A 23,477-nucleotide genomic window follows, 5' to 3' on the forward strand; every position below is an offset into this window, starting at 1 on the left:
GATTATTGTAAACAGTGAGGATATTGGTAGTTGCCCTGATTCACATCAGAAAGCATCTTTTCTTTCCCCTGCTGCTGTTGCCTCTTTCTGAATTGTTGCAATATGCTCCCATGGGGACATCACTTCCTCCGACATTCAAGGTGGCCTCCAGACCACGGCCAGGGTGCTGTCCCTTCATTTCACCATTACCTGCTATATGCCAGGCAGAGTGCTGAGCTGTGAGAAACTATAATATATTGTTTTTAACTCTGTTTTGAGAAATGACTCAGAATGGCCACTTCTGAAGGAACACAGAACTTATTTACCACGTGCAAAAACCTAGAACTTAGATTGAAGATCAACACACGTTTCTAAAGTCCCGACTTGATCATCACTCCCTCTTTCAAATACTCTGCTGCCATTGAAGGAGGTCCAAATGTAGCTTTCAAGGTCACGTCTTAACCTCTTAGCTGCTCAGCAGGTCTGCTAACACTGCTTCTGCTCAGAGGCCCCTCCCTTCGGAGAATATGCCACTTTCTATCCCCTCTGCAAGATGCCCTACCTCCTACTCTCCCTTCAAATGAAGTGAATGTGAGGTACAATCGCCTACTCCTTTTAATTTTTTGCCAAGCACAGTTGAACAGCTGATTTCAGTCATTTCTACCTATGGTTTCCTCCTTAACGTTAATTAGTTTCTTTTCAAGTAATTGCAAATAGTACATTTTCCAGGCCCTTGGAGTCAAGGCTGACAACTAGCTGGCTGGAGTGGGCTCTTATCAATAGCTCACGGAAATTAGACATGCAAACATCACACTGGGGCCCCAGGGTTGCTCTAAGTTGTTTAGAATAAATAGCTCATGAAGTCCCAGGGCTCTTTTATGAATGGCCCCACTACTGTAAAAGCTTTGGGATGTAGTGGGCAACGTAGTAGTCAAGAGCTTCCTTCAGCTTCAGCAGGGGTCAGCTCCGCACACACCAGATTTGCTATGTCCCAAGCACCATGTCCACTGCTGAGTGTGGTCCAGGGGACAGGGGCTGGGGTGGGGGCAGAGGAAGAGAAGAGATTGGGAAAGTTTAAAGAGGTGGACAGTGATGTTCACTGCGGGGGGGGGGATGGACAGGTTTCATGGAATAATAATAATCTCCCTCACCCCTGAGCCCAATTGATCAGTCACAGTACCCCATCCTCCAGGAACCAAAGATAAGTTTGTGCCTGTAAAGTTCTAGTTCAGCCTTTGGGACATGATGAGTGCTCATTCTCAGATCTGCTATTTTTCATCGCATCTGTGGTTATTTTTTGAGGAGGTTTCTTTTATTCTTCTTTCCCTTCAACTTTAACATTGCTGTTTTGGACCTTGGGTGAGGAGGGTGGAGTTATTCAGACTCTCAGTTCATAGCACGCTGGCTCTCATCATCAGTCCACACAAGTCCCTTTATCCCTGGTTAGTTTCCTAATGATGCTATAACACATAGCTGCAAACTCAGTGGCTTAAAACAACACAAATTATTATTTTAGAGTTCTGTAGACCCAAAGTCTTTTTTGGATCTCCCTGGGTTAAGGTGAAGGTCTTGGCAGGGTGCATTCCCTTCTGGAGGCTCTAGGAGAGAAGCAGTTTCCTTGCCTTTTCCAGCTTCTAGAGGCCTCCCACTTTCCTCAGCTCATGGTCCCCTCTCTCCATCTTCAAAGCCAACAACTTCAGACCTGGTTCTTCTTATGGTGTCATTTCTCTTAAATAGTCATATCTCCCTCTAACTTTCCTGCCTCCCTCTTCCACTTTTAAAGACCTTTGTGGTTACATTGGGCCCATCTGGATAATCCAGGATAATCTTCCTATCTGTTGATTAGCAACATTAATTCCACCTGCAACCTTAATTCCCCTTGTCATGTAATAAAACAGATTCACAGGTTCTGGGGATTAGGACGTGGCTATCTTTGAGGGTGGAGGTGTGAGCATTATTCCGTCTACCACAATTCCCAGTCCTACTCCCATTTCTTGTCCTCGTCCGCATCTACACTAATGTATTTGATACATGCCCTGAAATATGCATGTTTCCTTTTAAGTGGGCCATCGGTGTGTATGTCTTTAATTGGCATATATGGTGTTTTTCTGTGTTCTACCTACGGTATTGTTCTTACATTTTTCACTTGACACTATGTTTTTAAGGCCTTCCACATTGTTCTGGGCACACTGAGTTTGACGCTACTAACAACTGCATGTTAGTCCACAGTTTGCTTCTGCTTCATTGTTCACTCCTCCACTGATGGACTCTTAGCCTGCCTTTACTCCACTCTAAACAATGTCATGACAGAAGTACTTGTTCAGGTTTCTATGGACCTATGCAAGAACTTCTCTGAAAGACACAGTAACGCTAGGATTGCTGGGTCCCAGGGTATATATCCCCTCCTTAATTTTACCAGCTAATATCCAGTTGCCCTTTGGGGGCTGTACGAGTTATACTAGCACTCGTTGAGCTGTTAAACCGCTCTTTACCGTGAGAGTAATGCAGTGTCTTCCCATGTCAGACTTCTTCCCCAGGAGCACAGCTGAGAGCCCTCTCTGCCTCTACCCAGTGTGTATTTTTGTTTCCTACACAGGTTTGGGGGTCACTAAATTGACTTTCCTCCAGCAACATTTGTGTCCCCAACCACTCGTTCATGCAGAAAGCACCGTGCTAGCCTGTGGGGTCCATTAGAGAGGTCTGTTCTCTGGTTCTGCGAGTTCAGAGTTGTATTTCCATCCCTTCTCCTCCATCTTCTTGCCTCTGGATTCTGGTTTCATTAATTCAACAAATATTTCTTAAGCACCTATTGGCTCTAGTGCATTATCCCCGACTCCCCACCCTAGATACTGAGGATGTGATGGGAAAAACTAAGAGGCTTACATTCTGGTATCCTGTCAATTCAGTCTCAAAACCTTAGCCTGCATTCACTCACTTCTCCCCAAAACCAATGTAGACCAGGCCAATATCATTTCTCACCTGGACAGTTGCATTTGTCTGCTACTTGATCTACCTGTTTCTTTCTTGACCCATCTAGTCCTTTCTCTAAATAGCAGGCAGAATAAATTTGAAAATAGAGATCAGGGACCATCATTCCTCCATATCTGTTCACATTCTATCGATTATAGAATAAAATACATATCTCTGGCCTAATTTACAAAGCTCCATGACAACTAGCTTCTGCCAGTCTCCCTGACCTCGTCCCATGTCCCTCTTTTCTTCATTCACCATTTTTCAGCCGCATTGTCCTTTCTCTTTCTGGAACAGGTCAGGTTTCTTCCTGCCTCTCGGCCTTTGCACTAGCTGTTCCCTGTTCCTTGAATGCTCTTCCCTCTGAGCTGTGTATGGCTGGCTCCTTTCCATCACACGTACTTTGCTCCTGTTTTTATTCTACCAATAGTGTTTATTTATTGGCACCATTTATTTATTTACTTGTGGTTTTCTTGCCTGTCTTCCTCTATAGAGTGTGAGCTTCATGAGAATGCCTTTATCTGTCCTGTTCACTACTCTATCAGCACCTAATATACTGCCTGGCACTGAATAGGTACTTGACAAAAAAAAATTTTTTTTTTGAGGAATAAATGAGTGAATCTGAAGCAGTTGTACTCAAGCTTGGCTACTCATTAGAATCACTTGCAGGAAGCTATTAAAAATACTGATGTCCAGACCCCACCTCGACCTATTGAATCAGAATATCTGGGCGCAGGACTCAGGTACTGGCACTTGTAAAAGCATCCCAGACAAATATCCATCTAGAGCTGTAAGCTATCCATTTGAAAAATAAGAGCCCATCTCAAGCAAGGCAATTCAGGAACTTTCCCTGGGATATTGTGTTCAATCTCGAGGGAGAGATAACCTTTCTCTTTACTTCTAGTGTTAAGTGGAGGTGATACAAGCCGGCAACTGTCTGTAGCCATTTCAGCCACCACTTTACCACCATCCCTGGGCACATGGAGGAAACCAAGTTGTCATAGGAAAGAATAGGACTGACTCAAAGGGAAGCTGAGCCAATTCAAGGGAGAGGGAGGATTTGGCAGAGAGAGGTCAGAAAAATGCTGATGATGTTGGGGAAGCCCCTAAGTCTCTGAGTCTAACCCCACTTAAATTGTCTTTTCTGCTCAAGAAAAGGGGATTAGGTTTCTGTCACTTGCAACTAAAAGAATCCTGATCAATGCTCCATCCAAGCAAATGATTGTGGGTAGGAGAAAGATGATTTAAATGGAATCCAGAAGACAGAATATTAAAGCAGTGCCTTTATTGATAAATTCACAATTCCAAAGACAGCCAGTTGGTAAGCTAGAAATAATCCTTTGCTTCTCTTATTTCAGCTGATGTTAGTGTGTTTATGAAGTGTCACAGTTAAGTACTTCTACAGTCAACTGAAAAGTATTAGATCCCTTACTGTTTTTAATAAAGGGAACCAAATTGGCAATGGTGCCACACTGTACACTGCATGTGCTCAGCTCTCCGTGCTGAGGGGCTCCTCTCCCAGCCAGGGGCCTGGAGAAAACTCACACATTGTTGTCTTACTTCCCTGTCCACCACACTCCTAATCGCATGGCTCCTTGTGAGCCTTCAGGAGGATGCTGAAACAGTAGAAGTTATGTAATGAGGCCGCAAGTTCCCACCTCAAGCAGAGAGGGGACTAAATCTGTAGGAAGTTGCCCAAGATGCCAGTATCCAAGGGGCACTAAAAGATTTAGAGATATGGAAGAAGATGGAGATTACATTTGAGAGAACTTTTCTGGAAGAGAATACTGTATATGATTAGAAAGTACCGGGCTGTACAGAGCAGATAAGAGGTCGGGCACACACCTTTAGAAGTAATTGCCTAAACTCTCTCAGCCTTGGAGGCTGAAGAGCTCAACCTCACAAAATCTCAGATATCATATGTCTTATTCCTGCAATCTTCCTGAATTCCCCCAGAGATAAGCTATATAAAGAAGAAAATAGATGGTAATGTCCCAGGAAGATTTCTTGCTAGGTCTGACTTTGGTATGGAGGCACTGAACAGAAACAGGGCACATAAAATCACTAGAGAAAAGTGTGGAAACCAAGACTCTAACCTGGAGGTAAGAGCCAGGATATCCTGTTACCATTTTGTTAGGTTTCTGCCACAAACAGTTATCGTGTTGTATAAATAGAGTAAGCCCTAGCAATAGTCCAAGTTAGCAGGCGGCTGTGGTTGATTTCTTAGACTTCTGAGGCTGCCATCACTCTCTGGTGATGGGCCAGTGGTTGAGGAGAGCTCTTAAATTGGATAGCAGTCTGCAGGGCACAGCAGCAAAACAGAGTCATCTTCCTTAGGATAGTGTCTAAAACAAAGGGATACTTGATCACTCTCAGTACAGGGTAAAATCCAAAAGACCTGTACTAAACAGCATCCTGAGGATGGTGGATTTGGTTAACTGAGGGACTTGTGTCTTGCTAAAGGAAGTATGCAAGTTTGAGGCCAAGCAGAATAGTTCAGTATGGCAGAAGAGAAGCTAGCCCTGCCCTGGTCGTCTCCACTCCCACACCCTTCACCCTGGCAGTGCTCAACTTCTGCAGTAAATAGGTGTCCAGCAACTATTTCACGCTTATGGGTTTGAAGAAGAGCCAAGTTCCTACCTGCCTGAGGAGCTGCATATGACAGTTCTGTCCTGCTCGCAGACATTTGGCAGTCCCTCACTTCCTAAGGTCTGGCGTGGGAGAGGAGGTGGGGCAGAGAGTCACCCTTCCCAGGACAAACGCAAAGAGGAAAACTGTACCACAGTCTGTAGGTGTCTCTTTATTGCTTTTATATTTCCAGTTTTTGAAATGGAAACTTCCCAAGTCAATTAGCACTGTCTCCCGTGGGCTTTCTGTGAAAATGGTTGCATTTTGATGGGGCTAAAGCCTGAGTAGAATTCTCCATCATCAACCAAAGCCCTGAAACCAATCTGATACAGATTCTTCTCTTGGACAAGCTCTCTGAGACCTAGACCCACATCATATATTCTGTGATTGACTCTCTAACTCAGATAAAATTCTTTTTTTTAAACTCTTCTATTTCATATGTTTTTTACTGGTAGCTCTAATTATTATAATATATATACTTTATAGTCCAGTTACAGTTAATTTCTCATTTTAAGCAAGATATAGAAGTCTTACTAAGATAAAATTATAAAAAAAAAAAAAAAAAAAATCCCTCCTTCGGGAGGCATAAGCCTTCCAGTTTGGAAAGTGGAGGTCTGGTGATTCTGTCATTCTCCATAACTGGCACTCCCCTTGCTATAGCACACCAGTCCCCAACCTTTTTGGCACCAGAGACCGGTTTCGTGGAAGACAGTTTTTCCATGGACCGGGGTGGGGGAGGATGGTTTCAGGATGATTCAAGCACATTATGTTTATTGTGCACTTTATTTCTATTATTATTACATTGTAATATATAATGAAATAATTATACAACTCACCATAATGCAGAATCAGTGGGTGCCCTGAGCTTGTTTTCCTGCAACTAGTTGGTCCCATCTGGGGGTGATGGGAGACAGTGACGCCCGAAGTGTGTTGCTTATGACCAGTCTACTCTGTAAGATGCAGCTTAACTGTCACTTGCCACTCACTGATAGGGTTTTGATATGAGTCTGCAAGCAATTGTTGGTCTCTGTGCAGTCAAACCTCTCCGCTAATGATAATCTGTATTTGCAGCCGCTCCCCAGCACTAGCGTCACTGCCTCAGCTCCACCTCACATCATCAGGCATTAGATTCTCAAAAGGAGTGCACAACCTAGACCCCTCGCATGTGCAGTTCACAGTAGGGTTCATGCGCCTGTGAGAATCTAATGCTGCTGCTGACCTCACAGGAGAGGGGGCTCAGGCAGTAATGCAAGTGCTGGGGAGCGGCTATAAATACAGATGAAGCTTCACTCACTCGCCTGCCGCTCACCTCCTGCTGTGTGGCCTGGTTCTGGTACTGGCCTATGGTCCGTGGGTCGGAGACCCCTGCTATAGCACAGTCACCCACCTTTTGACCACACCTTAGGATCACTCCCTTGTTTAATGTTATATCTCTGATGTCCACATGCATACCCACATACAAGCAATTAAATACAAATAAAGATCTGAACAGTTAAATAAAACTGTAAAACAACTAAAAAATGAGATTTTTAAAAAAAAATTTAGGGGTATGATATTCATTCCCTTCCCTTCCCTTGTGTGATCTAAATATACTTCTCCACCCTCATCAGCATTGTGCTTGGCTATGACACTTGCTTTCCAATAGGATATTAGTGGATGTGACATGAGCAAAGGCATGAAATATTTTGTATGTCTGCCATTGCCATGAAAAAAACTTGCCCCAGCTAGCCCACTGATCCAAGGGGAATGACAGTCATATGGAGCAGAACTGAACCCAAACTACACTTTAAAGCCAAACTCAGTGTAGGTCAGCTAATAATCAATCCACAGATATCCAAATGATTACATTTTAAGCCACCACATCTTGGGGTGGTTTGTTATACAACTTTATTGTGACTATAGCTAAATAAGACAAGATGATAAAGATTTTCTAAAGCAACATATGAAACTCAGAAGTCAAAAGGTAGAACACTGACAGATTTGATCATGTGTATTCTTAAAGCTGTGTAGGGATTTTTAAGAAGACAATACCATAAATAAGCTTACAAAATTAATCTGAACCAATAATGAAAAAAATTATCTTTTGCAAAGTAGAGATTAGGTGGAAGAATGTGCAAAGGACAGTACGTGTAAAATACATGTGTGGTGATAATCCTCATCCTTGTCATTTATGGAACATTATACAGCTGATAAAAAGAATAAAAGCAATAATTTGTGAACCACCATATAAGTATGTTCATGAGTAATGGAAATTTTAGAGCACATGATAGGTAAGATAATATATTGGAAAGGAATTTGGAAGGAAACCCACTACACTTGGGAGAGGGGAAGTGAAGATGGGGACTTCCAATTTGGCTGCCTGTATCTTTGATCCTTTTCTATGACCATGTATTAGGTGTGCATTTGGTCTTAGATACCCTTTTGCTCAATTGTTCAATATTGTAATAGCACCATTATCATACCATTATCATATGGTGGTCCAGCCAAATGTGTGAGACCTCCACCAGTGGCAGGAAGCCTACGACCCTTTGACATTGTCCTTTTGGATAAATGCAATTTTTAGAATGTTCCACCAAGTATCTCCATATATTTAAAGTCTGTTGCCCTTTCTCCCAAGTTCAGCTTAACTTTCCTCCTAGTCACTACATCTTATTTGTTCTTTATTTTCCCCACAGTGAATTTAGTTCATAGTAGGTGCCTTTAATATTGGAGTAGACAGAAATGAAGGTGTGTAATTTCACTGTCCAATGGTAGACTCTCAGAGCTGCAAGGGAGATCCCAGATCATCCTGTTAACCACCCACCACCACAGTCTTTACAGAAAGGAAAATGGGGCTGTCTCCTTCAGGGACAACATCTTCCAGAGATCCCAGACCTGGAAGGTCAGAACCAGGACTCCGACGTAGTGAGCTGGCTTAGTCTTCTTTTCTTTCTTCTACCAGCTCACTCCACAGTCCAGTTCTAAAGATGGTTGGTTCTTGGGGCTGGGAAAGCAACAAGGCAGCAGGATATGTTGCCAAGAGCACGAGCTTTGGAATCAGATAAATGTGGGTTCAAAATCCAGTTCTGGGATTTGTACAAACTGCACCATTGGGCACGTTACTTAACATCTCTGAGCCTCTGTGCCCTCATTTATAAAAGAGTTGGTAATAGCTACCAAACAGAGTTATTGTGAGAGAAAAATGAGATAAGGTTTATAAAGCACTCAGTGCAGTGCCTGGCAGAGAGTAGGAGCTAATTAAATGTGAACTCCATTCTCTTCCCTGTGGAATACCTCAGTAGCTGAAATACTCCTTTATGCATCAAGGAATTAACACCACTGTTGCGAGATTAATTCACAACAATGCACATGAAAACAGTGATTCAGATCATGGCAAAAAACTATAATTAAAGTATCTGGTATTGTTTGATTACAGGATTGGCTTCACTCACTTTAGCACTTTGTGGGCAGAGAGCAGACAGCCTGGGAGAGAAGAGGCTTGGTCTGGGGGAGGTTTCTGACCACTTCCCAGGGCCCTGCTGGGTGGTGACGACTCCCTGAATTCTGTTTTGCACTGCACCTTATGAACATCGTGCTAACTGAACATCTACTATGTGCCAGGCCCTTTAAATATTCATTCTCATTTTATGTGCCCCCAGATCTCAAAAGGTCCATATTCATAACTGCATTTGACAACCAAGAATGCTGAGGCTCATAGGTAAATTCAATAAGTTGCTCAAAATGTCATTCCCAGTAGGAGATGGAGCTAGGGTTTAGTTCAAGTCCATGGACTCCAAAGACCCCACATTCAATTCACCACACAGCCTGCCTCCTATTTTAGGCACCACATTTACAGCCAAGTATGTAACAGGCACTTTTTTAAATATTTTAAGTATTAGAGGCAAGACTGCTAGTTAACATCTAATTCCCTGCTCCCCTTCTTCACTAACAAATCCTGTCTTTGAGTAGCAATATGCCCAACTAAGATCATTTTTGAGTTTCCTTTGAAGCTAAGGAGGCCCAAAAGATCTAAGAAATTGGAACCACCAGAAAATTTCCTAATCAAATCCTGACCTATATGAGAAACATGACTTCATGTTTTCCATCCCCTCCTCTTTCCTTCTGCGCCCTGTCTAGAATGTGAACTAAAAGTCGGTGCTTGGCAGCCCTTTTGAACCATAGGTTCATGAAGTGACTTTGAGAATGGAAGACAATGCTAAATGCAGCAGAGCAGAAAAAATTCAAAGAAACCAGTCCCCAGTGACAATGGAACTGCCGTGCCAATACTGGATTGCCAATTTTTGAATTTCTTTCAAAGGAGAGAGAAATAAGCCTCTACTAAGTTAAGTCATTTTTATTTTGTTATTGCCGCTGAACATAATCCTGATACACCTATCATATTTTATTTACTCCTCCAGCAGTTCTACAAGGTAGGTATTATTTTTATTCCCAGGTTTTTTGGGTGAGATAACTGAAAGAGAAGTTAAGCCCTAGATCACTAAGTTAGTAAGTAACAGAGAGTGGATGTGAACCCAAGCCAACTTCTCCAACACTCATACTCTTAATAATCATATTAGACTGCTGAGTTGGACTAAACATCAAAGACTATTTTTCCAAGCTGAAGAACTTTCATGTCTCAGTGGAATTTTTCTTCAGAATCAAACTTTATTTCTGGTGGTTTGAGCCCTATTTGCATCTGGCATGAGATTAGTTTTTCACTTTGTAAGAAATAACATTCTAATGGGTTTTTAAGGGCCCAGAAGACTTGTTAGCCATTCCCTGGCTGCTGCAGGACAAACTCATTAAAAACATCTGAACAAAACCAACAGAACTTGAAGGGCAACAAGAAAATGAGGAAGACGCTCTGTGTGAGGGATTAGAACATCTATACAGTAAATCACAAATGTCAAAAGACCCAGTCACCCAACTGGAGTTGGGACTCTGTGTCCAGAACACTTAACCTGTTTGCATTCCCAAATGATCTCATGGCTTGGGAATGAGAATGGAAATCACATATTCATTACCAGAATTTATTCCAATAAAACAATTTGGATATCCCTGGAGTTTTCTCTTAACAGGATTTTACCTATGTGGAAAGAGAGTTTGCTAAGCAAATGAATGAAGCAAATAAAATTGGAGGAGACGTGTTTACTGAGCTAAAGAGAACAAATTATTTTGCGGCACTGGGAAAGTACCCAATTACAGTAAAACATGGTTTCTTCAGAAGTCTGTTGATTGGGACTTGCTATTAATTAGCATCTGTAAAATGGGGATAATTGCACTGAAGTTTCAGGGTGGTGGTAAGGAATACGTGAGATACACCATGCAGAGATGACCTAGCATGGTAACTACCACTGAGTATGCTTTTATTCTTTTATGCGGCTCTAGGACCTGGAGCTGGGGATCATGTTCGCTCTTCCAGCCTCTGGGAAGATACAGAGATGATTTTAAAAATAATAAGAGAAAAGCAACAAATTCTCAGTTTTTACTTAACAATCCAGGCATAGAGCAGAGAGCATTGGTCCTAGTAGCTGCAAAATAATTTTGCAGGGTCTCTGGCTATCTGATTTTTGGAAGCCCATCTGAGCAAATCCCCTAGCCCCTGAACCATATCAAGAGACAGCACAACATGTGGTGAACATCACTGGCTCCAATACCAGTTGGTTTGGGTTTGAATCCTTGCTTTTCACCTGCTTGGCCAAGTTAGTTAAATGTCTGTGAAATGGAGCTATACCCATAGTTGGTTGCAGTAAGCGTTCAAGCAGATAACACGTAAGGGATTTGAAGAAGATCTAGTACATAATTAGGGGTCAATAATTCTTGGTCCGTGTTAGTGACTAGAATTATTAGTGCGTGGTCTGGCATGGTTTCCTTCCTTCCCTTCCTTTCATACTGCCCCATCATGGTGGCTTCCACTCATGTGTGGTTGTAGCAAAGCAGACTTCCTAAGAAAGTCAGGAGACTTGCGTAGAAATAGACCCAAAGGAAGCCTATAACAAAAGGTCTGGCAGGCTTCCGTTAAAAGATCTGAGCTTCAAATTTGGAGGCATATCAACCTGGGTTTAAAACCTGGGATTTTTGTTGACTGGCTGGCTCTGTGGCCTTAAGCAAGATCTCAGGGCCTCAGAATGTACATATATATCTATGTGTGCCTGTGAAAGCTTGCTAAGTAAAGAGTAAAAGTGCAAGTAAAAGAACTCTTCCTCTTGTGATCTTTAAACTTTGTAACTGGTGGTCTGCACAGTTCCAAGGCTGCTCTGAACTGATGGACAGTTTAGGTCCATGAAATTTTATTTGGGGGACCCAGTATAATAAACCATGCCAAACCTTACTGGCTTAGAACAACAACCATTGGCTTAGCTAATGACTCCGAGGGTTGCCTATTTGGTCTGGGCTCAGCTGGGCAGTTCTTCTGCTGGTTGCAAATGGTTCATTCCCTCACCTGCAGTAAACTGCAATCAGCTGGTGGCTTTGCTTCTGGGAGTTAGCTGGCTCTTGGTTGGGGTGATGAAGGCAATGAGCTACATGGCTCTCATTATCCAGCAGGCTAGCCCAGGTTTAATTACATGGTGGCAGTCACAGGGTTGCAAGAGAGGCAAGAGAGGATAAGTCCCAATATATAAGCACCTTTCAGGTTTCTACCTTGTGTCACAATGGCCAAAGCAAATCACATGGCCAAACCCAGAGTAAGTATATGGGAGACTTCCCAAGGGCATGGATGCAGGGTGGTGTGAACCCATCAGGAGACATTACTAAACAGTCTACCACAAGCATAGTAGAACCCGTTCTGGGAGAAGAAGTTCTGAAATAGGCGTCTTGAACAGATGAGGCCAAAGTGATTTCCCTCTTAATGAACTCCAGGGAGAAATCATTCAGTCCATAAGTCTGGACAAATCGTTTGAATGCTGAAGTTCTTCTTTTCCCAACCAATTGGAAGGTTGGATCTTGCATATAGATTTTCTTAATCTGTGAATTAGAACCCCAGAATAGGAGGTTTCTGAGTCTCTTTAAGCTCTGGCATTCTGTGAATCTGTGCTTTGCCATTCCACTTAGGGAATAGTTGGAGCCCAGCCCAAGAAAGCTCAGTTTTCTCTTCCAACAAGGTAGACAGGAAATTTCATCCCAATGCAAGAAGCAACTGGTCAACCGTGATTTTGTGATCATCAATTAAACCGCCTCGGGAAGTAGTGAGCTCTGTTATTGGAGGTGATCAAACACATACCAGACAGCCATTTATTCAGAAATGACATGAAGCTGTGGTTCTAATTGTATGTGTATGAGAGGACATCAGAATTGTCTTATTGCTCCTAGGGATTCTGATGCCTGCCCCAGAGGCAGGACACACAGAAAAGTGGAATTAGTCCTCGTATTAGGTAAAAAAAAAAAAAAAAAGACATATTCAACAAAAATGACAACAAATGAGCATACACTATAAGCAGATTAAAGTACTTTCACATCCTATACTTTTCTTTACTCTTTTATTGTCAGTAACTCCTTTTTACAAAGGAAAGAACAAAAAACTCAGGTAAAAATATTAGCTCGAAGTCATCCTCAAGTGTCTGAGGGGTTCTTTCACTCTGTTCTTGGTGACCTGCTTTCTTTCCTTCTTTCCTTCCAGCATTGATTCATTTGTTCAGTCTGTCACTTGTTTGATGTTCATCCTAGGTGAAATTTCTGTTGAGTGTTGAGAAGAATAGGCATCCATTATTCTCAGAACACATATGCACCTCAGGTTCCACACCTTAAGGTTTTAGTGAGAATGAAATTAGATAATACATGTAACCCTTGAGTGGTACCTGGTACCTAGAAATCATTCCATGAAGCCTGGCTAATACTATTTTGAGACAAAAGACAGGGAGCTTTTGAAACTGAGGATGAGCTCAGAGAATCTGAGATCCCTGGTCAGAAAGAAACATGTACAAAAGGTTAGAGACAGTGACCAGAGCCCCGGATCCTTGAATCCTGTGATTGTTTCAGGAACCCTGAGGAGAGCGAAGGACATACGAGCAGAGGACACCTCAGGGGGAGGTGATGGGACAGGAGTGCAGCCTGGTGCATGCCCCCCTCATCCCCCCATCCCCACCCCCAGGCTCACCTCCTCCCACCACTCAAGCCGAGACTGAGAAGTTCCTTGAACTTCTTTGGAGGCATCGAACATTTCTGGAGCTTGCCAAGAGAGTGCGCCACCAAGACTACAGTGGGGACCTCTGCCCCCTTGAGATGGTGCCCAGGGAGAGCTTGAGATGGAGGAGTTAACCCTCTCCCTCAGCCCTGTGCTCTCACAGCCCCTCCAGATGGCTCTCTTGGGCAAGAGCTAAGACAAGCCCACACAGGCTGTCACTCACAGTGGACAACAACTGGTCCCCAGAAGACACTCAAGCAACTCTTGCCCTGGCAAACTCTGGGAGTGCAGGTCACACCCAGAAGCTTGCCACCTTCTCCTTCACTCTGAGGACAAACCAGCTAACAGGTCTAGTTCTAAAGCATATCAGACTCCGGCCACCCCACATCAGGCTCTTTGCATGGTCTCCTGGAAGCCCCTCTCCCTTGTCCTGGATGCAGATCCTCCTGGAAAGATGTGCTCTCTGAGCAGGGGTGAGGGGTTGAGGGGAGGACAGAATTTCTTTTAAAGGAAGATCCTTTTCTGCAGTTGTTTGAAAGTAAAATGCTGATAAGGCAGTTCTTAATGCTAGAGAAAGATTAGAGGGTGCAGAGTGCAGTGCACAATGGAAACATCAGATGAAAACAAAGAGGCAGGTAGAGCAGGGGGTCTACCTTTTCATGCACTTGCCCTCTGAAAAATCCACAGCCCTGGCCCAGTCCTGGCCTACCCTGCCTTCAGCTCACTAGCACCTCCTGCTGTTTCTTTTTTAAATTTTATTTTATTAAAGTATAGTTGGTATACAATATTATGTTAATTTCTGCTGTACAACAAAGTGACTCAGTTATACATATATATACATTCTTTTTCATGTTCTTTTACATTATGCATCTCCTGCTGTTGAAGCCTGGCTCCTCCTGGCCCAAACCCACAGCTCCAGGCCCAGGTCTAGAGAGGAGTATCCCACAGAGGCTGCCTCCTCTCCAAATCTCTCTGCCACCTTGGAGCCATGGCTGTGCAGAAGCAGTTTCAAAGACCCCAGATAAAAGGCTTGGCACAAAGGAAAGCACCAGTATTCAGGGTCTGGCTTGTGCTTCCCAGTGTGCTGAGAGCTTTTTGTACAGAATTCCATCTAAATAGGTAGAAAAAAGATAATCCCATGCCATCCTTGGGGCAGCTTGGTGTCTTAGTTTACCCAATAATATTTTTCTGTTCTCTCTGCATGGTCCTTTCTGCCCTGAATGCCCTTCTCCAGCATCTTCACGTTTGCTAACCCCATCCGTCCTTCCAGGCCCCACTTAAATACCACCTTCTCCATGAAGCCTCCCTGATCTCTCCTCTGCCACCACCACCACCCAGTCAGAAATCATTTCATCCCATACTTATTCATGCTGTGCCATAGCTTCCTCAACTGTAAAATGGTCATAATAATAGTACCCACTCTATAAGGTTATTGTGGGAATTAGTTAAGAATGTTCAGAATGAAGCTTAGCATATAGGCAGAAGTTCAATCATCATCTTCCTTGCTGTTGTTATCAATGGATTTGACCGCTCTCCTTTGCTATACTGTGAGATTTTGGAGGCAGGGATAAGGTCTTATTTATCTCTGAACCCTAGAGGTTAGTAGACAGCCTTGATACCCAACAGATACTCAGGCTCAGAAGAATGTTTGTGGGATGAGTGAGTGCACGAGTGGCAGGGGCCAATGGCAAGACTGATCCTTAAGCCAACAGACACACTGATCCTTACCCCTCCATCTGCCTAGCCATCTTTTTGGGCCACCTAGTACTATGACGCTATTGTTCAAAACCGGCAAACTGTCTTGATGCTGGCTGCTGGCATCCTAGCCTTCAGACGGCCACCAGAGAGGTACGGCCACTACTGCACAAGCTGACAACATCATGGAAGCCGCTCTGGGGGCTCTGCACCTCCGGGGCTGGTCAAGATGGAACCTGTGCTCCTGGCAAAGGCAGGATGCTCGGCGTTTCTGCAATCCCAGCCCTGCCTGGGGCCCCCATTATAGCAATGAGCGCGGCACATTTGACTTTTTACCTTGTCTCTCCTGCTTCTCAGCATGGACGCTTCCTAAGAGATGTCAGACTTTGAATTTCTTATCATGTTGTTTATATCTAATAAGTGACTCGCCCTGTTTTTTTAAAAGTCAGCTTTTAAAAATACTGTGTTTGAACATCTGTCAAGGGCTGGGGATTAGCTGAATAGGCACTGGATGCCAGGATATTATATTCTCTCTTATCCTTTATACTGTAATTATCTTGATCCTCAAACAACTCAGCACCAGTTACAACCACTTTCGCAGACTTGTTGTTGCTGCAAATTCAAAAAATTATTTTATTTGAATCTAAATTAAACTGATATGTAACAAGGGTTTTTTTTTCATGCTAAGTCTCAAAAAACAGTATCTGCAGATGATTAAAAAAACAGTCAAACATGGACCATTTCAAAGTTTATTTCAAGAATAAACTCATGAAAATTCATCTAATTATGCAGCAGTGTACCAAAAATAATCTTTCCCAAACCTAAATGTGTTTAACAAAACACACAGTCAGCTAAGCCAAATGAAAGCAAACGTGTGTTTATGCCGCAGTCACCCCTCCCCCTGGTGCTCAAGTGGGCACGAGGGCTTGGCAGGGTTCAGAAGCCTGTTGGAGGCGTCTGCGTGCTGAGCTGGGCTTCTCATTGTTTCCAGTGAGGGGCTGTTGGCACCCACTGGTCACAGAGATGGAGCCTGTTGTGAGTGGTCTCTGTGCGCAGAGCTGGGGTGTGGGAACTTAAGGGATCTCCTCTTAGAAACTTAGGGGACAGGCGATGCTACCAAAATACCATGCGCATGAATGCATGCACACTCAGGCTGCATCTGCCACTTATTAACAGTGATAACAGCTACCATGTACTAAGCTCTTGCTCCGGGTCAGGTATTTATTCAAGGGTCTTACATTCATTTTATCTACTGACCCATGGGACAAAACTGGGAGCTGGTTGTAGATGTAGACACTGAGGACCAAAGGTAAAACATCTTCCTAAGATCACAGTAGTATTTGGCTGAGCTGATATGAAATCTGTCTGTTTTTGTTTGTTTTTTGTTTTTTTGGCTGCACTGTGCAGCATGTGGGATCTTAGTTCCCTGAGCAGGGATCCAACCCATGCCCCTTGCATTGGAAGCTCGGAGTCTTAACCACTGGACCGCCAGGGAGGTCCTGGAATCTGTCTGTTCTTTTTTTTTTTTTTTTTTTTTTTGCGGTACGCGGGCCTCTCACTGTTGTGGCCTCTCCCGCCGCGGAGCACAGGCTCCGGACGCGCAGGCTCAGCAGCCATGGCTCACGGGCCCAGCCGCTCCGCGGCATGTGGGATCCTCCCGGACCAGGGCACGAACCCGTGTCCCCTGCATCGGCAGGCAGACTCTCAACCACTGTGCCACCAGGGAAGCCCCTGTCTGTTCTTTATCTGCTATACCATACCATGTCTGTTCAGCCCTGGGCCAGCCTCTCTGGGGAATCCATGGGAATCCCAGCTCTCACAACTCAGACAAGGTCCTCATTTACTCCAACATCTCAATATACTCATCTGCAGAATAGAGAACACAAAACTTAGGGCATAGTAAAAATTCAAGAAGTCATAAAATATTATTATTCCATTAGACTACACACCCTCAGAGGGCAGAAATGTATCTATTTTATTCATAATTGTATCCCTTGTATCTCCCATAATAGTAACTCTCCCAGTGTTTGGGACATAATGTTCACTAAAGTGTGGGAAGTGAAAGAATAGGAGATGTGTCCTTCCTATATGTTGTCTGCAGTCTATAAGGGAAGAGAAAACTAACCAGTGTGAGCAAAGGAGAGAACAAAATGCCAGCGAACGTATCATTAAGGGAATGTGGATGACATGGCAGGTGACTCATCAATAGTGTCATATTGGAATTGTACCTCGCCAAGCATTAGACATTGGGGTCTGGACCCAGAGCCCCAATTTCCTAGCTGTGTGGTGCAGGCAAGGTTTTGACCCGCTCTGAGCTTCTGTTGTCAGAGAGGAATCCTCATGATCTTACTCTGCTTTTCTCCTTGTACAGTTGTAAGGATCCCTTCAAATACAGAAAGCACTGTCACACACTGTATGAAACCATCATCATTTTGGACAATGAGAATGGGGAAATGAGGCTGAACCCACAGGAGGAAACAGCTAGAAGTGAAAACCATGAAGGAGGGGTCACATTTTGCTGTAAATTAGAATGGATTCCAGGAAGAGAATTGAAATCAAGGGTCTATATCAGGTTCAGATCCTGTTTCCAGAAGCCTATAGCATCCTGGGGTTCTCTCTCACTCTATCACTTGCCACCCAGTGGCAATATTAGGCACTCACTAAAAATTTTTAAAATTTAGTTCATTTGTCTTAATTGAAATACATGAATTGGATTGAATGGAATGGGTTCAAAACCTAACTAAAACTTACCTGCCCCCAGCACAAATCAAATAAAATCACCGAATCAGCTATCTTCACAAGTTTCTGGTCTGTCCCACCACCGTACCTTTTCTCTAACTGAAGCAGAGAACATAAGGAAGGAGCCTGGATTCTGGAAAGGTGCTTGAACACCCAGGAGGAAGGGACCTGGGACTTCCAGGGAAATAGGAAGGTCCCATGTCCCTCAAGTTACTTGAAACATGCATTCCAAAACTGGCTTAACAAACAGGGGTCTTTTATCTCAGCATTCATGTATTAATTCAGCGAATAATTTTAGTCCCTGCTGAGTGTCTGGCACTGTGCTAGTCCCTGGGTCTCCAGGCTTTTCTTATCTTCTGTCTCTGTACCTTGTGCAAGTCCCTTAAACTTTCTGATCATCAATTTTTTTATCTGTAAAATTGACATCAGTTTTTCATGCCTTCCAGAGTTGGTAGGAGGATCGAATGAGATTAAAATGCTTAGCACAATACCTGACATATAGTGACTACTTTAAAAGAAATAGTAGTTAAAGAATTAAAGATAAAAAAGAAAGATCTCTGGATCTAATAGATAAGTCATAGGGAGAACTAATTATAGTTGGAAGTTGAAAGCAGTGCACGCCCATGTGAGAGAAAACCTTCCCCTGCCTACCCTTCCACTGCCATTGAGCCCAGTCTCCTGAGGCCCCCGTCGCTCTCCAGACCCACCTCTCACAGCCCTGCCCCCTGTCCCCACCACGTGCCCTCCTCTTCTGCCACACGTGGGTTTGACTGGTTAGTTTTTGAAGAGACCATGTTCTTTCAGGCCTCCCTGCTACTTGGAAAAGCCCCAGTAATTCGGCAAGACCTGCCTAATGTCAGCCCCTCTGGGAGACCTTGTCCTCTTGTCCTGGCTGAAGTTTGTTCTCTCCCCTTACTCCCACAGAACTTGGACAGACAGTTGATGCAGTGTTCATTTTGTGGCCAGCTCTCCAGTAGACCGTGAGCTCCTCAAGGTAAGAGCTTACCCTTCACTGATTCTTATGTCTGTGGGGTCTAGACCAGTGCCTGACTCGGGGGCCTTTGGTGATGAATGGGATGGAGGGGGACAGGCAGACAGGCAAGAAGAGAGCAAGAGATTCTGGAGAGCAGTTCCCAAAGGTGGGGTTGGGTCTACGGATTGGCTGTTAAGACTCACCTGGAAAAATTCTGCAAACAAAGCAAAGGAAAACCCACACACATTTCCACCCTTCTGAGATTCTGTCCATGGGAGGGGCCCAGGAAAAGATGGATTTACCTTGAAGCTAATGAAACTTAAACTTCAGGATCCTTTACCTTCACAGCCCCTTCCAGGGTCCTGGGAGCTCCAGCAATTTCTTATTCTTAATTTTATATTTTTTAAAAAGTGTCCTCCAGGGCTTCCCTGGTGGTGCAGTGGTTGAGAGTTCGCCTGCCGATGCAGGGGACGCGGGTTCGTGGCCCGGTCCGGGAAGATCCCACATGCCGCATAGCGGCTGGGCCCATGAGCCATGGCTGCTGAGCCTGCGCGTCTGGAGCCTGTGCTCCACAACGGGAGAGGCCACAACAGTGAGAGGCCCGCGTACCGCTAAAAAAAAAAAAAAAGTGTCCTCCATATGGAATGAGCTCAGGCCCCACAAAACCTGGACCAACCTCTGGCCCCAAGATCTGGAGTGTCAATAAGCTGGTCATGTGATTCCAATACACCAGGAGGGTTGGGGATCATTTGCTACTCAATGTGTGATTCACAGACCAGAATCATCAGCATCGTGGGTGAGTGTGTTCGAAATGCAGGATCTCAGCCCTCCCCTCAGACCCACTGTATCTGAATCCCCATTTTCACAAGACCTCTGGGCTGCTTCACATGAAAAATATCACATTCAACATAAAGTCTGTGAAGTGCTGCTCTAGTAGTTTCCCTGAGAGAAAAATTATTTCCAGCTGTGAGATCAGGGAGACCTTCCTGGAGGAGATGATTTCTGAACGAGACCCTAGAGTAGAGGCAGTATTTGGGTGTAAGGAAGTATATTCCAGCAGAGGGAGCAGCATCAGGAGACTCACGCAGATGGGAAGTGTAAGGACAAGTACAAGTACGCCAGGACCTTTCAGCTGGAATTGGACAAGAAGGATGGTAGTTAAGCTGTCTGGAGTGGGAATGAGAGAGGCAGGCAGGCCATGGAGGCACACAAGTGCTGGGTTAAGGCCTCTGGATTTTAATACATAGAAATGTGAAGCCTTTGTGTTTGGATGCAAAAGATATGAGAGATCAAGCTGCAAAAGCAAAACTTCCCCTGGGAGAGGGAAGAGGGCAATGATATTCATTCATGCTCAGGTGCAGATTATTTATGCCCAAGCCTTTCCTGAAAGAAGTAAAAGAAGAGTTAGGAAGCCAGGAGAGAGGGCTGACAGAAAGTCCTGGGAGGCAAGCATATTTTTTCCCGCCCTGGAGGGCTGATGAGACACTCAATACTGCTCTCACATTGGGAACTCCATGAATATTGGCTGATTGTGGTTTAAAGGGGGGAATAAAACTGGTGCGATCCAGACTGAGTCCTGTGAACTCCTCATCACTCCCCACTCCCTCCAGTCTCCACCCCTGCAGCTTCCTCTATTTAACTCATTCCTGTAGCCCAACAAAACCTCCCTGCAGGGTTGTTAGGAAGATTAAAGGGGATAATATTGCAAAGTACCAGGAATATATTAGGACCTGAAAAAGTGCATATAATCTTTTGAACTTGGAGCCAGAGCTCATGGTTCCCCCTTTTTTCTACCCTATACCTGGTTCAAGTTCTAACACAGAGTAGGTTTTCAATGAATGCTCGATGGGAAAAATGGCCACAATACCAGCTAATGGGAAACTCATTATCATTTGGCCTTATGGGTTTTGTCAAGGGTTGTGTTACTATACACACTTTAATAACGCACCCCAGTAACAATTTAATGAGCACTCACTCTGTGTCAGTCACTGTGCTAAGCATTTTATGTATATTATTTCATCTAATCCCATCGTACAGATGAGAAAGGGAAACTTAGAGCTGTTGAGCATCTTGCTCAAAGTCCCATTGCTATTAAGAGGCAGAGCTAGAGATAGAACTGAGCACAAGCATGAGATCAAAGCACCACTCAACTGTGAAGCCTCTTATGGGTGTCATAGGTGGAACAGGTTCCACCAGGAAATGTACATTTGGCTTCTCCCTACCCCCACCCAACCTTATGCAAACACTAGGGAGAGTCAACATCACAGATTTCTACTGATGGGATTGTAGACTCACAGAGTTAGAGATGGAGAAAAGATTAGGGAATAAAGGGTTGATCAAGTTCAATTCTACTGTCTTACAGATGCTAACATATAGGCCCAGAGAGGTTGCTTGAGTTGCTCAAGGTAACACAGCATGAGAGTGAAAGGGTTGGGCTCCATGTAAGGTTTCTTGGCTCTTACAATACGGTTCTTACATTAAGACGAAAACAAACATTAAAAAAAAAACAGGTTGTCTTGTTTTGCTCTACCCTCACCTTTTCAAATCCTTCCCCCTGCATTAGATCTCCCCTTCTCTCTCTTTTTAAAATTCCTTTATTTATTGGTTCAGCAAATGTTTATTGAGGCACTATAGTGAAATAAGTTACATTCAGGGAAGAGTCAGGACTTTAGGAATAAATAAGAGTTAAGGAGCAAGAAAGAAAAAAAGAAAAAGAAAGGAACAATACAAGGAATAACAAAAGTAGAAAGGAAGAGAGAAGGGAGAAGGAAGGGAGAAAGGAGAGAGGAAGGAAGGAAAGAGAAAACAACATTAATTGAGCACATTCTATGTGACAGGCACTCTTCTAAGCGTGTTACATGTATTTATTTAAACCAAACAGAAACTTTATGAGGTAGTCACTTTCATTATCCCCATTTTGCAGATGAGGCCCTTGTGGCACAGAGACCTTAAGTAAATTGCTGAAAGGCAGAGAGCTGGAAGGTGGCAAGGCCAATACATAAACCTAGCAGATCTGGCTCCGGAGACCTTGCTGGGGGCTACAGAGGTATTTGTGTTGAAATGTCCTCCAATTGCCCTGATGGCCACTGGAAGGGGAGTAGATGCCAACAGTAGGCACAACAGTGTTCCTGAGAGTCTTTTATCATCTTTCTCCATAGTTATTCTCTGAAGAACCATCCTCACATGGTTTGCCATGGACCATCAGCCCCAGGGCATGAAGAGAGGCCTACAATGCACATAGGACAGTGGACAGAGCAGCCCAGAAGGGGGAATGGTCATGTGATTTAGAGCCAGGAGAGCAGGGACTTAGCTATGTGCCAGCCACTCGCTAGCTGTGACATGATGAGTCAATTCACCTCTTTAACTATATGGCTCCTCTGCTGGAGAACGGGAACAAAAGTTCTACCTTATGTAGTTTATAAAATCAAAAGGCAAAGACAAATCAAACATAGCCATCAACACTCCTCTGCTTATTTTGTGTAGAAGTTTGTTTAAAAAGAAAGAAACTGTGTGGGAGGTCTGAGTTTAGGACGAGGATGACGGAGAGAACTCAAAGAAGAAGAAAGGTTTAGGAGATGAGCTCTCTGTGGGTAACGCTAAGGGGATAAATTATTTTGGAAGAACTAGAACGGGCCCAGGTGATAGTTAATTGTCTCTTGAATAAATGAATGGTTAGTCATTCATTCATTCAATAAATATTTATTGAATGTCTCCCGTGTGCCAGTCACAGAGCTAGACACTGGGGTACAGTGGTTTAAAGAATGGACATGGTCCTGATTTTCAGAGCTTGCCGTCTGCAGAGAGTCAGATACTGAACAAATACATACAGAATTTAAATGCATTATTATAAATGGTGACATGTGCTATGAGGCAAAGGAAAAGAAGAATTTTCTGTAAGAGGCAGAACCAGCATTGGGCAGGTGGGGACATCCTAGAGGACTCAACAGCCTACCTTCCCAATTCTCCGCTACTATCCTCACTGCACCGGTCCCACCACCCTACATCCCGCCACCCACCGACTGCTATTCAGAAGATCATAAGCCTCTGTTCCCTACGGGTTTGTACTGTCTTGGTTCAGGGAGCATCTTAGTCTGTTCAGGCTGCTATAACAAAATACCATAAACTGGGGTGGCTTATAAACAACGAACATTTAGTTCTCACATTTCTGGAAGCTGGGAAATCCAAGAGCCTAGTGCTGGCAGATTCAGCAACCGCTTCTTCATTAATGGCAGTCCTCTCACTGTAACCTCCCATGGGGAAGGGGGCAAGGAAGTTTTTTCAGGACTCTTTTATAAGGGCACTAATCCCATTCATGGGGGCTCTGCCCTCATGACCTCAGCTCCCAAAGGTCCCACCTCTTAATACCATCCCCTTGCAGGTTAAGATTTCAAC

This window comes from Mesoplodon mirus, assembly GCF_964341445.2.
Source record: "Mesoplodon mirus genome assembly, chromosome: 7".
Classification (NCBI taxonomy): Eukaryota; Metazoa; Chordata; class Mammalia; order Artiodactyla; family Ziphiidae; genus Mesoplodon; species Mesoplodon mirus.